The following is a 12,667-nucleotide window of genomic DNA, read 5'->3' on the forward strand; positions in this document are numbered from 1 at the left end:
GGAAACAAAATGGTTAGAAGTTTGAAACGTATCACCCAGCAAATACAACCAAGCTACCACTACCTTTGGTTTGGACTTCAGGAGCTGAGAACTGAAGGCTTTGTGTCTTAGACTAACCACTAACACAAAGAATCGACAGTTAAAGGAACTAAATCACTGGATTTCCATTTGGTGGCCCCATTTCTATGGGAAAAAAGTCACTCTGACCCAAAACTTGAGGTTGTGTGCTTATACAGTAAGTTGCTCTCAGTCATACTGGGCCTTTGGAGACCAATGCAATAAGTCCGTAGATCGACTGTCATACGGGGCCCCCTTGTGGTCTAAAAAGGATGGAAAAAGCCACTTGAAGATGAAGTGCAGACATTTATCAGTGTAAAATAACAGAAGGAAATAAATAAAGGTAGAGTTTACTTGTTTAAAGACTCTTGCATATAAGGTCATTTTTATTGTGATTTTGTCAGCAATTAGTCATTTTTCCCTGATTAAATTAATGAAGTATTATATAGTTGCAGAACTGACTGGCTTTCACCAGGTCAGGTATAATCAGTGAAGGCATATGTATTTTAAAGTTAACCCCAACCCAGTTTCTGATAGCACCTGTAATAGAAGTCCAAATCCAGATAAATGCCAGGTTTGAGAGGACCTGTATGGCAATTGCCAAGACATTATGTTGGTTCAGCATGCAACAGCATGAACCAGCCCTGTGCCCAGAAGGTTGCCGGTTTGATCCCCTCGGCTGACAGTCCATAACTGAAGTTGCTCCCCGGGTGCCGTGGATAGGGCTGCCCAATGCTCCATGCAGGTATGCTCACTGCCCCCCCAGTGTCTGTGTTCACTAGTATGCATGTATGTGGGTGTTTCACTGCATGGACAGGTTAAATGCAGAGGTCTAATTCCAAAGTGTGCAAAGTGTGCACAGTTGGCCGATGGTTCTGAATTCAAACCGTCCTCCTACCCTTTTAACCTCCACCTTTTCTTCTGCGTGCTCTTTATCTCTATTTTAAGTTGGAACAAACATGAAGTTCTTCCAAAAGTTTGAGGTGTCAATACTATGGCCCCACCTCCTGATAAAATCAAGTTAGCTTTGTTATTTATTTATTTGGGACGCTTTTTTACTAAAATGTGTTTAAAATATGTTTATCATTGCATGTTTTATTTACTGTTTCATTTATTAATATTTATTTAAATAATATTTTTGCAGGAATGATTATATGGAAGCATTACAATAAGAACCCAATAATAGGCTTGTCTAGTAAAATGACAGCCCATACTGGCTTACAGTAATCCAATAAATAAACTAGATACTTTTAACTGAAACAGTTATAACATTTTCTCAGGGCTGTCATTGTAAATCTTAAAGTATGCATAAAAAGATGCACTCTGTTTTTTACTTACATCTGATACCTACAGATTAATCTTAGTGAGCAATAACAGTCTGTAGTTTGTGAACAGTACTGTATTCAGACTTTTAAGATAAAATCTCTCAGTCACTGTATAAGGCTACTCATAAAGGGAACCCAAAGGCTTCTGACTTAACTATGTAGTAAACATTGGTGATTAGGTATGACTGATTATTTTACAGATATTAAAGCAACAATTTTACTATGAAATAACAGCTTTGATGGTACACTGACTACAACCCCAATTCCAATGAAGTTGGGACGTTGTCTAAAACATAAATAAAAACAATATGATTATTTGCTAATCCTTTTCAACCTATATTCAATTGAATACACTACACAGACAAGATATTTAATGTTCAAACGGATAAACTTTATTGTTTTTTGCAAATATTCACTCATTTTGAATTTGATGCCTGCAACACGTTCCAATGAAGTTGGGACAGGGGCATGTTTAGCACTGTGTTACATCACCTTTACTTTTAATAACACTCAATAAGCGTTTGGGAACTGAGGACACTAATTGTTGAAGCTTTGGAGGTGGAATTCTTTCCCATTCTTGCTTGTTGTACAGCTTCAGTTGCTCAACAGTCCGGGATCTCCGTTGTCGTATTTTGTACTTCATAATCCGCCACACATTTTCAATGGGACAAGGTCTGGACTGCAGGCAGGCCAGTCTAGTACCTGCACTCTTTTACTAAGAAGCCACGCTGTTGTAACACGTGCAGAATGTGGCTTGGCATTGTCTTGCTGAAATAAGCAGGAGGTCCCTGAAAAAGACGGTGCTTGGATGGCAGCATAGGTTGCCCCAAAACCTGTATGTACCTTTCAGCATTAACGGTGCCTTCACAGATGTGCAAGTTACCCATGCCATGGGCACTAACACACCCCCACATCATCAGAGACGCTGGCTTTTGAACTTTGCGCTGATAGCAACCTGGACAGTGCTTTTCCTCTTTGGCCCAGGGGACACAATGTCCATGATTTCCAAAAATGACTTCAAATGTGGACGCGTTAAACCACATGATACTTTTCCACTTTGCGTCAGTCCATCTCAGATGAGCTCGGGCCCAGAGAAGCCGTTGGCGTTTCTGGGTGTTGTTGATATATGGCCGAGCAAATTATAAGACTGCAGTGGGCAAATGATGGTCTGCTCTTCGGAGTCAAAAATGCAGCGAGTGTGTCTTGGAGGTAAGGCAGCAACAGGCTACTCGTAGTAAAAGAAGAATCAAGCTATTTTGGCCAGGGATGCTACGCACACAAGGAAGTTGGTTTTGGTTACAGGAGCTCACAGGGCACAGTATCAGATATTTACATGTAGTGAATAAAATAAGATAAAAATAAAATAAAACACACATTCCTACCATCACTCACTCAGACACAGTCATACCTGTAAACCTTACAATGTACAAAGTATGGGTCTAAAGTGAGTGCAGCAGCAGTTAAGGGGTGTATAATGGCAGAGAAAAGGATCAATGAGGTGATAGTCAGATAAGTGGGGTAATATGGCAGGTAAGTAAGATGCAGTATAAACACTGGTATGAGATGGCAGTTCCAGAGGATGGAGTTGAACTTGATACTATATACCAGTATCTTTGAAGTGCAGTTTGAAGCTGGAATGTTGTTTATGTGTAATATTTTAACTGTTCAAGAGAGTAATAGCTTGTGGGAAGAAGCTCCTTTGTAGCCTGGATGTCCTGAAGCGGAGCCTGAGGGAAGGAGCTGGAACAGGCAGCGTCCAGAGTGAGAGGGGTCTGTGGAGATCTTCTCTGCATGCGTCCTAGTTCTAGAGGCATGCAGTTCCAGCAGTGTAGGCAACTTTACCCCAATTGTCCTCTCTGCAGATGATGATGCGCTGCAGTCTGTGGAGGTCATGCTTGGTGGCTGAGCTGCCCCACAATGTGATGGACGAGGTGATGACAGACTCCATGATGGCTGTGTAGAACCGCACCATCAGCTCCTAGGGCAGGTTGAACTTCCTCAGCTGACGCATGAAGTATATCCTATGCTGGGCTCTCTTGATGATGAAGCTGATTTTGCTGTCCCACTTCAGGTCCTTGGTGATTGTTGTGCCCAGGAACTTACAGTACTCCACTGCCACCACAGTTCTGTCCAGGATGGTGAGTGCTGGCAGGGCTGGAGGGCTCTTCCTGAAGTCCACTGTCATCTCCACTGCTTTTGCTGTGTTCAGCACCAGGTTATTGTGGCTGCGCCAAAGGACCACCTGATCAATTACCCGTCTGTAAGCAGACGAGTCACCATCTCGGTTGAGACCAATGACTGAGGTGTCACCTGCATACTTCAAACTTTTGACTGAGGGGTCCATGGGGGTACAGTCATCCTCCAGTCCTCCAACACACTCCAATCTGTTAATTTCATGCAGTTCTGAAGACTTTCTTTAGCCTTGTTGGTCCACTTCTTCACAGAGCAGACTATAGGTTTGGCACACTATAGGCACATTTCTGCCTATAGGTTAGAAGGAGGAGGATTGATTGGAGAGGCCCAGAGCAGCACAGGGAACAGAGCGATAGGCCCCCTTTAACACAGTGTAGCAGTGATCTAAAATAATTAATAAACAAACAGACAAACACTAATTCTTTTAAGAAGTATGAGGCTGTAGAAAGAGGCAGAGAAGATGATAGCACAGGACAGCAGGGAAAGAATTGACAGGCTGTTATCTGTCCTTGAGAAAATGATTGAGAAATTAAATTTATTAAAATAAATTGTTAACCTCTACTCTGGAATGGTGAACACTGAAGCACTGGGCTCACACACCTTGTACTTACCTTTTGTAGGGAGTGATCAGGGAGGGCACTGGACACCTACATCTGCAAGGAGAAGGTGCCCTGGAGGAGGGTAGAGTGAACACCTGTACAGTGTGCTGTGGAGGAGCACTCTGGAATCGTGTACTGAGCCAGGGCATCCAATGAAGGCATCAATGAAGCAGCCCTGATGGTCAAACAGCCTGCAGGATTATGGATGGGAACAGTTTCCTGTTCCTGTAGCACTGACCATCAGAGTCACTTGGTAGCTTAAAGCAGACATGGCAGCCATTTCAGCTGCTTCCTGGAAGGTCCTGTCGTCTTTCCAGCCCTGCAAACCCATGGGATATTTCCACCAGGTCTTCTGGAGTCTTGGTGAGGTGGATGACAGTCGAATGGCCACCACCTGCACTGTGACTCTATGGACGATGCGATGGACAGCAGAACGATGCATCCCAAACATGCTGGAGACCACGCTGTATAATGTCTCATTTACCAGCCATAACAGAAATACCATGGTGTCAATTGTGGCACCCCATCCATGCCACCAACCTTGCTTGAAAAGCTCCAGTAGCTTTGCCAGAACTTGAATATGGCTTAAAGCCTAATCGATTTGGGTCACATATATGGGTTATTTTGTAATTTCCTGGGTAGTTTCATATATCCCAGCGCTCCTGAAATGGAACATGCACGTAATGTCATTTTTCCACTTTCACGGTTTCCCTCTGTGTTGAAAAGGCTGTGGTAGAAGAATGATCTGACTAACTAGTCAACGTTTTTAGAACTGTAGTATGTTACTACCTATAGTAGTTCCTAGACTCAAAAGCATTAAGCCGTCAGTTATCTAGCAACATAGCTATATCTCGGAAATGTATTGACATTGAAATGTAGTGACATGGAAACAAGTTGCATAAAATGAAATACTAAAGTTGAATAAAGCTCATTGCTGGGGTTTTCACTTGAGACAACACAAGGGTTAATTACAGCACATGAGTGTATATGTACTTAGTTACAGGTACATTTTAAACAGAACATTATTTTGCCTGAGTAAACTGAACCTTATCTACCTGATCTTAACATTATTTTGCACGTACCTTAAAGTGTATTTTACCTCATGATGAACCTCTCTAACCAGTCCAAGATACTTCACCGGCGCATGTTGCAACTCCAGCTCTAATAAATTAAATCTTTAAAAAACAAAATCATAGTTTCTGGCTCCACCACTGTCTTGTGGAGTTTTGTAGTTTTTCCACATGCCAAAACTCATCTAAGCTCATCGCCTTTCAGGCGAGCGTGCCAAGAAATAAATCATCTCACACCAAAAAGTTGTCAGTCTGTGGATCTCACACCAATTGAGCTTGGACGGTCTTGCACAACCTCTTCTAATAAAGCTTTAATATACTACCTTGTACGTTGGCATGGCGCTCTCTCTCTTCTCCTACCAGTGTTGTGTCGAATTCCGACTGACAGAATCCAACTCCCCTTCACATGCACGTGCGTTACGCTGGATTATGGACGCTGGCAGTTTCAGTTGTTTACACACAGCAACGGAAATCACAAGTGTAATATGTTGCGTCTGCCTGCATGACGCGTGTGCACGCCAAGGGAAATCGGATTCTGTATCTGTGATGTGGTAAAAATGTTTGATAAGAATCCATAAAACAAAGCAGAAAAACAGGCAATACAGGCTTAACTAAATCAGAGTGGAAGACATGAGTGAAGGTCAGAACATGAAGAGGCAAGTCAAGTCCAAAAGGGGTCAGGCTGGAATCGTGAGCGAGAAACCAACCCGGGACATCAAACCCTGGAACAAAAGGCTCGGTAACGTACAGGAGACTGATACAATCACTCCCAATGAGGCTATGGAAGCAAACAGGTTTTATGGCCACATGAACAGGTGACAACAATCAATAATTAGGTGAACTGCGTGGAAAGGTAGATGGCAGGGAATCTGGTCAAGTTAACCCCCAGAGGATTCTGGGAGTTGGCGTTCTGGACGGATTTAGGGGTGTTAGTCTGCTGAGCCGGCAGGAGACGTGATCGTATCCTTGAGCTCTTCAACCAGATCACTTTTACAGCTGGCAGTGAGGGGGTCTCACAGCGCGATTTGGTGTAAAATTGAAATACACTCTGCAACTGTAGGGGGAGCCCACAAGCTACTAGTTCTTGCATCATGCTGCTTGAAGTATCTGGAGCCTTGGACACAAAGCTCATTCCTCGCAGCTTTATGTAACATGTGACTTCATAAGCTAAATAACCTCATGTGGAAATGATTTTATAACAGAAATACGCTTCAAGTTCAAATACACTCGTCAGATCAACCAAAAAATGACTTTATGTATTAACACGCAATTGAACTACTTTTATTCAACTAAAAATTGCATTGTTTGAAAGAATTCTTCGTGAAAACAATTATTTAAGTGAAACAAGACTAATTCACTCGTTTCCACATGAAGTATGTTTTTAGGTTGAACTGATGAGCTGTTTTTACAGTGTAGGAATAAATTTCTAACAATTTCAAACAAATCAGACAAATAATGTTTGTTCCTATTATGCCAGTTTTACCTCTATTTTTACTTCATCAGCTCACAGCACTTGTGCCCAAATTGCTTGTGGCTTATGACATTTTGCACTAAGTTTGAAGAGACAAAAAAATGTACTACACTCTCAAACTTTCATCAGCTGACAATTTCCAATGACACTACTTGACCACTTAACCAGCCATAATGAATCAATTCAAGCCTAATAAGTTAGAGAGGAAGGGTGTGCAACAGAAGGGTGTCTTTTGGACTATTTTATAGATTTATGTTTTCTAATTTTAAGTCAGTAGTATACAAAGTAACTAACAAAGTAACCAAATTAACATCTGCAGGAGAGGCTTCTTCAGAAAACTGATAACGATAAGATGAACAGGTTCAGTCATCCTCCCCATAGCTGGAAGTGATAACATTTAAATGGCATTAATGTTATCACCACTAGATGGCAGCAGAAGTGCTGTGCAACTGCAAATATGTTATTATCCATGTATTGTTTGTTTATAACCACAAACCCGGCCCACCTCTTTTGAAACCAGCAAATAGCTTTTTATTTTGAATTTCCCGCCTTTTTGAGCCAATGATGATCTGACACGACATGCAGCGGGTTATATAAGGAGGACTTCATCAGCTTCCTCTTCAGAAGAAGACAATCAAAGGTAGGTGACTGACTCTATTCTGTTATTCTTATTACAGCTTCACATTAAAATGTAATGCACTCCATTTTTTTCAGCCTAATGACATTTTAGCTGATTTAATTGTTGCTCTGAAAATTATAAGATCATCTTCTGTTCTCTCAGCTCGACCCCTCTCTTTTTTTTTTAAAAACCTGAGGGCTCTAGTCGTGAGAGTCTAGTCTGGAAAGTCGTGAAGGTAAAACTGAGATGCTGTGTAGGCTTGTAGATTAGCTAAGCCAGCTTGCCAGCTCATGTCTAATGATGTATGCATGACAACCTACAGATATTTTGTTGAGTTAGCTACATGTACAAAGTAGCTAACTAGTTTAACTTGAAATGTGGAATTCATTGAACTTATAATAATAAGTTAACAAATGTAAAACACAATATATTCTTATCTTAATATAGTATTACAAGCTCAATGAAATCTTAATTTCAAGTTAACCCAGGTATTTATTTTTTTAGGTTAAAATGATGCATTTGCTTACAGTGTAGTGTCTATTTACAGGAAAGTCTCATTCATCAGCCAGTGCAACCTGAAAAAACACACTTTTTTTGCTTTATTTGAGTCAAATGCTACAAACTATTGACATAATTTTGTGAGATTTCAAATTTGATATTAAATATGTTTTTGAAACATGAATTTGACTTTTATAGATGTTCATTGGCCTCCTCTGAGTCAAAGAAACAGGAGCACTTCCTGTATGACTGGAAATAACTGCCCAGGGGCATTGACAGATTTTACTGTAATGACTTTGCCTACATACAGTGGTTTCCTGGTGTGAGGGTAAAAAAAAATTCTGCTATGTCAGCTGATCACACTGTGTAACATGCAGTCAGAAGGCAGATGCTCGCAGATAAGAAGTAAAACAGAAGCATTACTGGGATGATCACAGAGTCAGTAGACAAGCAGGGGTCAAGTCCAGGATCAGCAGCAGAACAATACAGGCAAGAAAACAGACAAGGGCAAGGCAAGTCCGTGAAACAAACGAAAGGTCATCAGCCAAAAATCAAAAAAGCCAAACCGTACAAACAGGGGAGGTCCAAAAATCAGGGTCTAACAGATCAGGCAAAAAGGTCAGAACAAACAGAGTATAAAAAAACGGAAAAGTAACGCTCAGTAAGGCAGGTGAAACTGGCAATACTTCACAAATATCTAATGCTAAATCCCAGGCTTAAATATTAACTAGTGATACTAAACACAGTTCTTAGTAATTAGAATAGATAGGAGGATGAGGAGATATCAGGAGTCATGTGACATTGCTGCGTATTCTGGGAAGTGGAGTTTGAGTCCTTGAACAAGAGCGAAGGAAAGAGTTCCTCCTCACATGACCGTGACGGACTCTGGGTAATGCAGTTCTTGTTATGTGAACTCGTAGCAGGCGCGACACACTGTGTATTTTGAACAAACAAACTGAGGGCTGTAGAGTTCATGCAACTCAAACTTCTTAGTTTAGTTGAAAGCTCTCCTGACTCAAATTTTTGTACTGAATCTCAGTTAGGTGAACATTAATAGAATAAATATAGATTTTAAATTTTCATTGCATTTTGTATCACCCATTGCCATCAGGCACTTTCTGAGCTCCAAATTTCAGGACAGTTATGGTATCACTGGGGTTCAAATTCATCATCTCCTGATAATTAGTTATTATATAAATAATTAGTAATTATATAAATAGTTTTACCACTTCAGGACCCCTGAAATACGTTAAATTTCAGCATCCAAAATGTTTAAAGAAAAAAACATGATTTTACTTAAAAAACATGTCTGACTTAAAATTCTAGCATCAAATAATTTTACAAAACAGAATGTAAGACAGATTTATCATTTAGGTAGCTTTACTTTTTCTTTTGAATTGTATAGTTATAATGTATTTACAGTCCTGCTCAAATTCTTAGCATGTTCTCATTTCCCATATATAGATTAAATACCTTCTAGTTATGTGTTTCCTGGTTTCTGCCCTGAACTTCAGGACAAGAAAAAGGCTTATTTTCAGCATGCTGCTTCAAAATTGTATATTCACTTCAAGTGTCTAGAAAAAAAGAATAAGAGTTTATTTTTGATCCTGTATAGCCTGTCACAAAATGTTGATGATTTTGGGGGATCATGAATAACTGGATAGTTTTTTATTTTATCAAATATTTTCCTTCTTATTTCCCCACATTCACTATTGAGTAATTTTGGCAGAGTCGAGGCTGTAGTAATCACTTGTATTGTTATAATCATGTGATTAAAAAGTTTTTCTTCATTTTTTCTATTACAGATTTGTTGGATCCAAACCACAGTTTAAAATCACTCATTCATTATCCAAGCTGCATATCATCCTGGATCATGGAGCGTCTCAGCACTCATTGGTCAGACAAGTCACCAGCCACACATTCACAAATGCACTCACAGTTTAATATTTCCAACTGGTCTGACTGCATACAGGCTTGTACTGAAAGTCTGTATAATAAACTTGGCCCAGTGTTTTATCAAAATGGAAAAATTACTGAATGTATTCTTAAAGGCCTACTATTAGCTAATGAAACACCTTGCCACATAGAAATCAGAAACTATGAAAATAAAATAACCACAGGTTGTGGATGTTTCTATGGAAATGGTCATGTTCTGACTGCCTTGCATGTTCTTGAAGACCAATACGACTCTGAAATACATGTTATCTTCCCAATTTCAGACGGTTTTCTGGTCTACAAAGCTGAGTTTAAAAAACATTGCAACACTTACCCAGACAGAGATCAGGCCTTTCTCAAACTACTTGGAAATACTAGTCCTCTGGGTGATGGTCTACAAAACCAGATTGGTAAACATAATGAAAATGACTACATATATGTTCTTACATTAACAGATTCGGGCCATTCCCAAAAGCAGGAATGCAAAGTCCTTTGCCCGAATCCACATATGAAGTCCCAAATGTTTTCTTCTGAATTTATAGTGTCAGCAGCAGGCAGACCTGGCGACAGCGGCTCACCTGTATTCTGTAACGGGAAGTGGGTGGGCATATATAGAGGCATCTTCTTTAATGATAAACAAAAGTATGGCCGCTGTTCAGAAATTGATCCTAAGATAAACCCCTGGGCCTCTTCAACAATAAGTGATTCCTAATTTCCCATAACTTGTCCTCTCAATTTTGAGGAGGAGTGGCTCTACTCTGAGCTCCTCCCAGATGGCCAAACTCTACACCATATCAAGAAGAGAGTAGCCCGCCACCCTGTGAAGAAAGCTGATTTCATCTGCTTGTATCTATGATCTCATTTTGTCAAGCCTTACTCAAAGCTCATGAGCATATGTGTGGGCTGGGATGTGGACCAACTGGTAAACAGAGTGTGTTGTCTAATGGCTCCCTCTTCACCACAACATTACTGCTGCTGTCTGTCCCAAGGTGTGACCGATCTCATGATCCCTCTTCCCATCTCGTGAACATGACCCCGATGCCAATCCCCAAACTATGCTACCAGATATGGCGGTGCAGCGTATGACTGGGCATTGATCCTTCAAGACCAAGATGGCACCGTCTTTATTGATTGGACATTGCTCCATGTTGCAAAAGTTGGTGTTTCTCCACATCATTCACACTCACCACCATAGTTGCACTCTATCATGAACAAGCACATGTTGTCTAATTTGCAGAAAATGTTTACTGTTTTGTGAGGAGATGGGTGCATTTCCCCACTCCTATGATGCTATTGTAATGCTGAAAAGTGTTTTATCTATTAAATATGACATATTTCCATTTGAATTTTGTTGACTCTTTGCCTCCACTTTTAATATCTGAAATATCACCATGCACCATCATGAATGGGTGTTTTTAATCCATTTGAAAATTTTTATTTCAGTCATCATAAATTCAAAATTAGGTGGTAGTAACATAACCCAACAAGGTACACTTCACTAACTTTATTTGGGCTGGAGAAACTCACTGACACTATTAAAGCCCCCCACCTGGACTGCACGAAGAACCACACAAAGAAATGAGGGTGGAAATAAGTACGTTTGACTGGGAGCAGAAAATTAGAGATTAAAAGTATAGTTTTGCCTAATGTTTAACCATTAGACCTCAGCTGAGAGGATTACAAGTCTTTAAGATAATAATCATATCATCTTTTTTCTCACAACATATTACGAAGAATGGAAGGTAGAGAATTCCAGAGTTTGGGGGCAGCAGCACTGAAAGATCTGCCACCCATAATAGAAAGTCGAGTTGAGGGAATTGCGAGGAGTCCAGAATTAGAAGATCGGAGAGCACGAGAGGGACAATATAAAAAAATGAGATCAGAAAAGTATGTTGGAGCAAGACCATGTAAAGCCTTGAAGGTAAAAAGAAGGATTTTATACTTAATCCTAGAACTAATAGGAAGCCAATGCAACTGTCAAAGAATAGGAGAGATATGAGCTGTGCGCTTGGTGGAGGTAAAAACCTTGGCTGCTGAGTTTTGGACGTACTGAAGACGATTAGTTTAACTGGAAGGCTGTAGAAAAGTGAGTTACAATAATTGATGCGAGAGAAGATGAAGGCATTGATCAACATTTTAGTGTCAGTGTCACTCAGCATAGGGCGCAAGCATGCAATGTTACGCAGATGATAAAATGCAGTTTTGGTGACAAGCTAAATGTGAGACTCAAAAATAAGAGATGAATCAAGAAGACAGCCAAGGTTCTTAGCAAATTGGGCTGGCTTAATATCAACACCATCAATGCTGACTGAAAAGTTCAATACCTGGGAAAGTGCGGTTTTAGCTCCAACTAACATAACCTCAGTTTTATCAGTGTTTAGATTAAGATAATTGTTTTGCAACCAAATTTGGGTAGAGGCAGAGAGGGAAGTAGTGCTGACATAAATTTGAATGTCATCAGCCTAGCAGTGAAAGTTAAAACCATGGTTGTGGATGATCTGACCGAGTGGGAAGATGTAAATGATGTGTCATGCATCCGGCTCCTTCTATGGACACAAGCTCCAACTCCCAGAATCCACTGGGAGATCATGTGACTTTGGACTCCAGCTTGCGCTCCTATCAGCGCTCACAGTCTCCTGAGTTCTAAGTGTTTACACCTGTGTGTTTAATCAGAGGACATGTAGACTAGAGTATATAAGCCCGGGCTTTAGTCAGTCTCATTGTGAGGTATTGTTTTGCAGAAACTACTGAGCGTTCTCATTGTCTATTCTGATTATTTGACTGTGTTTTTGACCCTTTTGCTTCATTGTTTTCGAATTACATCGTTTGCCTTCCCCTTTGGTACTTCTGCTCTGTGATTTGACCTGTGTTTTGACTTTTTTCCTGGACTCTGACTACGC

The 12,667-nt window shown here is 40.4% G+C and overlaps 1 long non-coding RNA gene across 1 annotated transcript; it reads left to right on the top strand.

The window, feature by feature from the left end:
* The first annotated feature begins 9,627 nt into the window (after positions 1–9,627).
* Positions 9,628–11,113, top strand: LOC119263061. The gene is made up of 2 exons (XR_005130073.1): positions 9,628–9,728; positions 10,757–11,113. It is a non-coding gene; the product is annotated as an uncharacterized LOC119263061 (long non-coding RNA).
* Positions 11,114–12,667: the final 1,554 nt, after the last annotated feature.

The sequence above is a fragment of the Pygocentrus nattereri genome, chromosome 3, assembly GCF_015220715.1.
Source record: "Pygocentrus nattereri isolate fPygNat1 chromosome 3, fPygNat1.pri, whole genome shotgun sequence".
Taxonomy (NCBI): domain Eukaryota; kingdom Metazoa; phylum Chordata; class Actinopteri; order Characiformes; family Serrasalmidae; genus Pygocentrus; species Pygocentrus nattereri.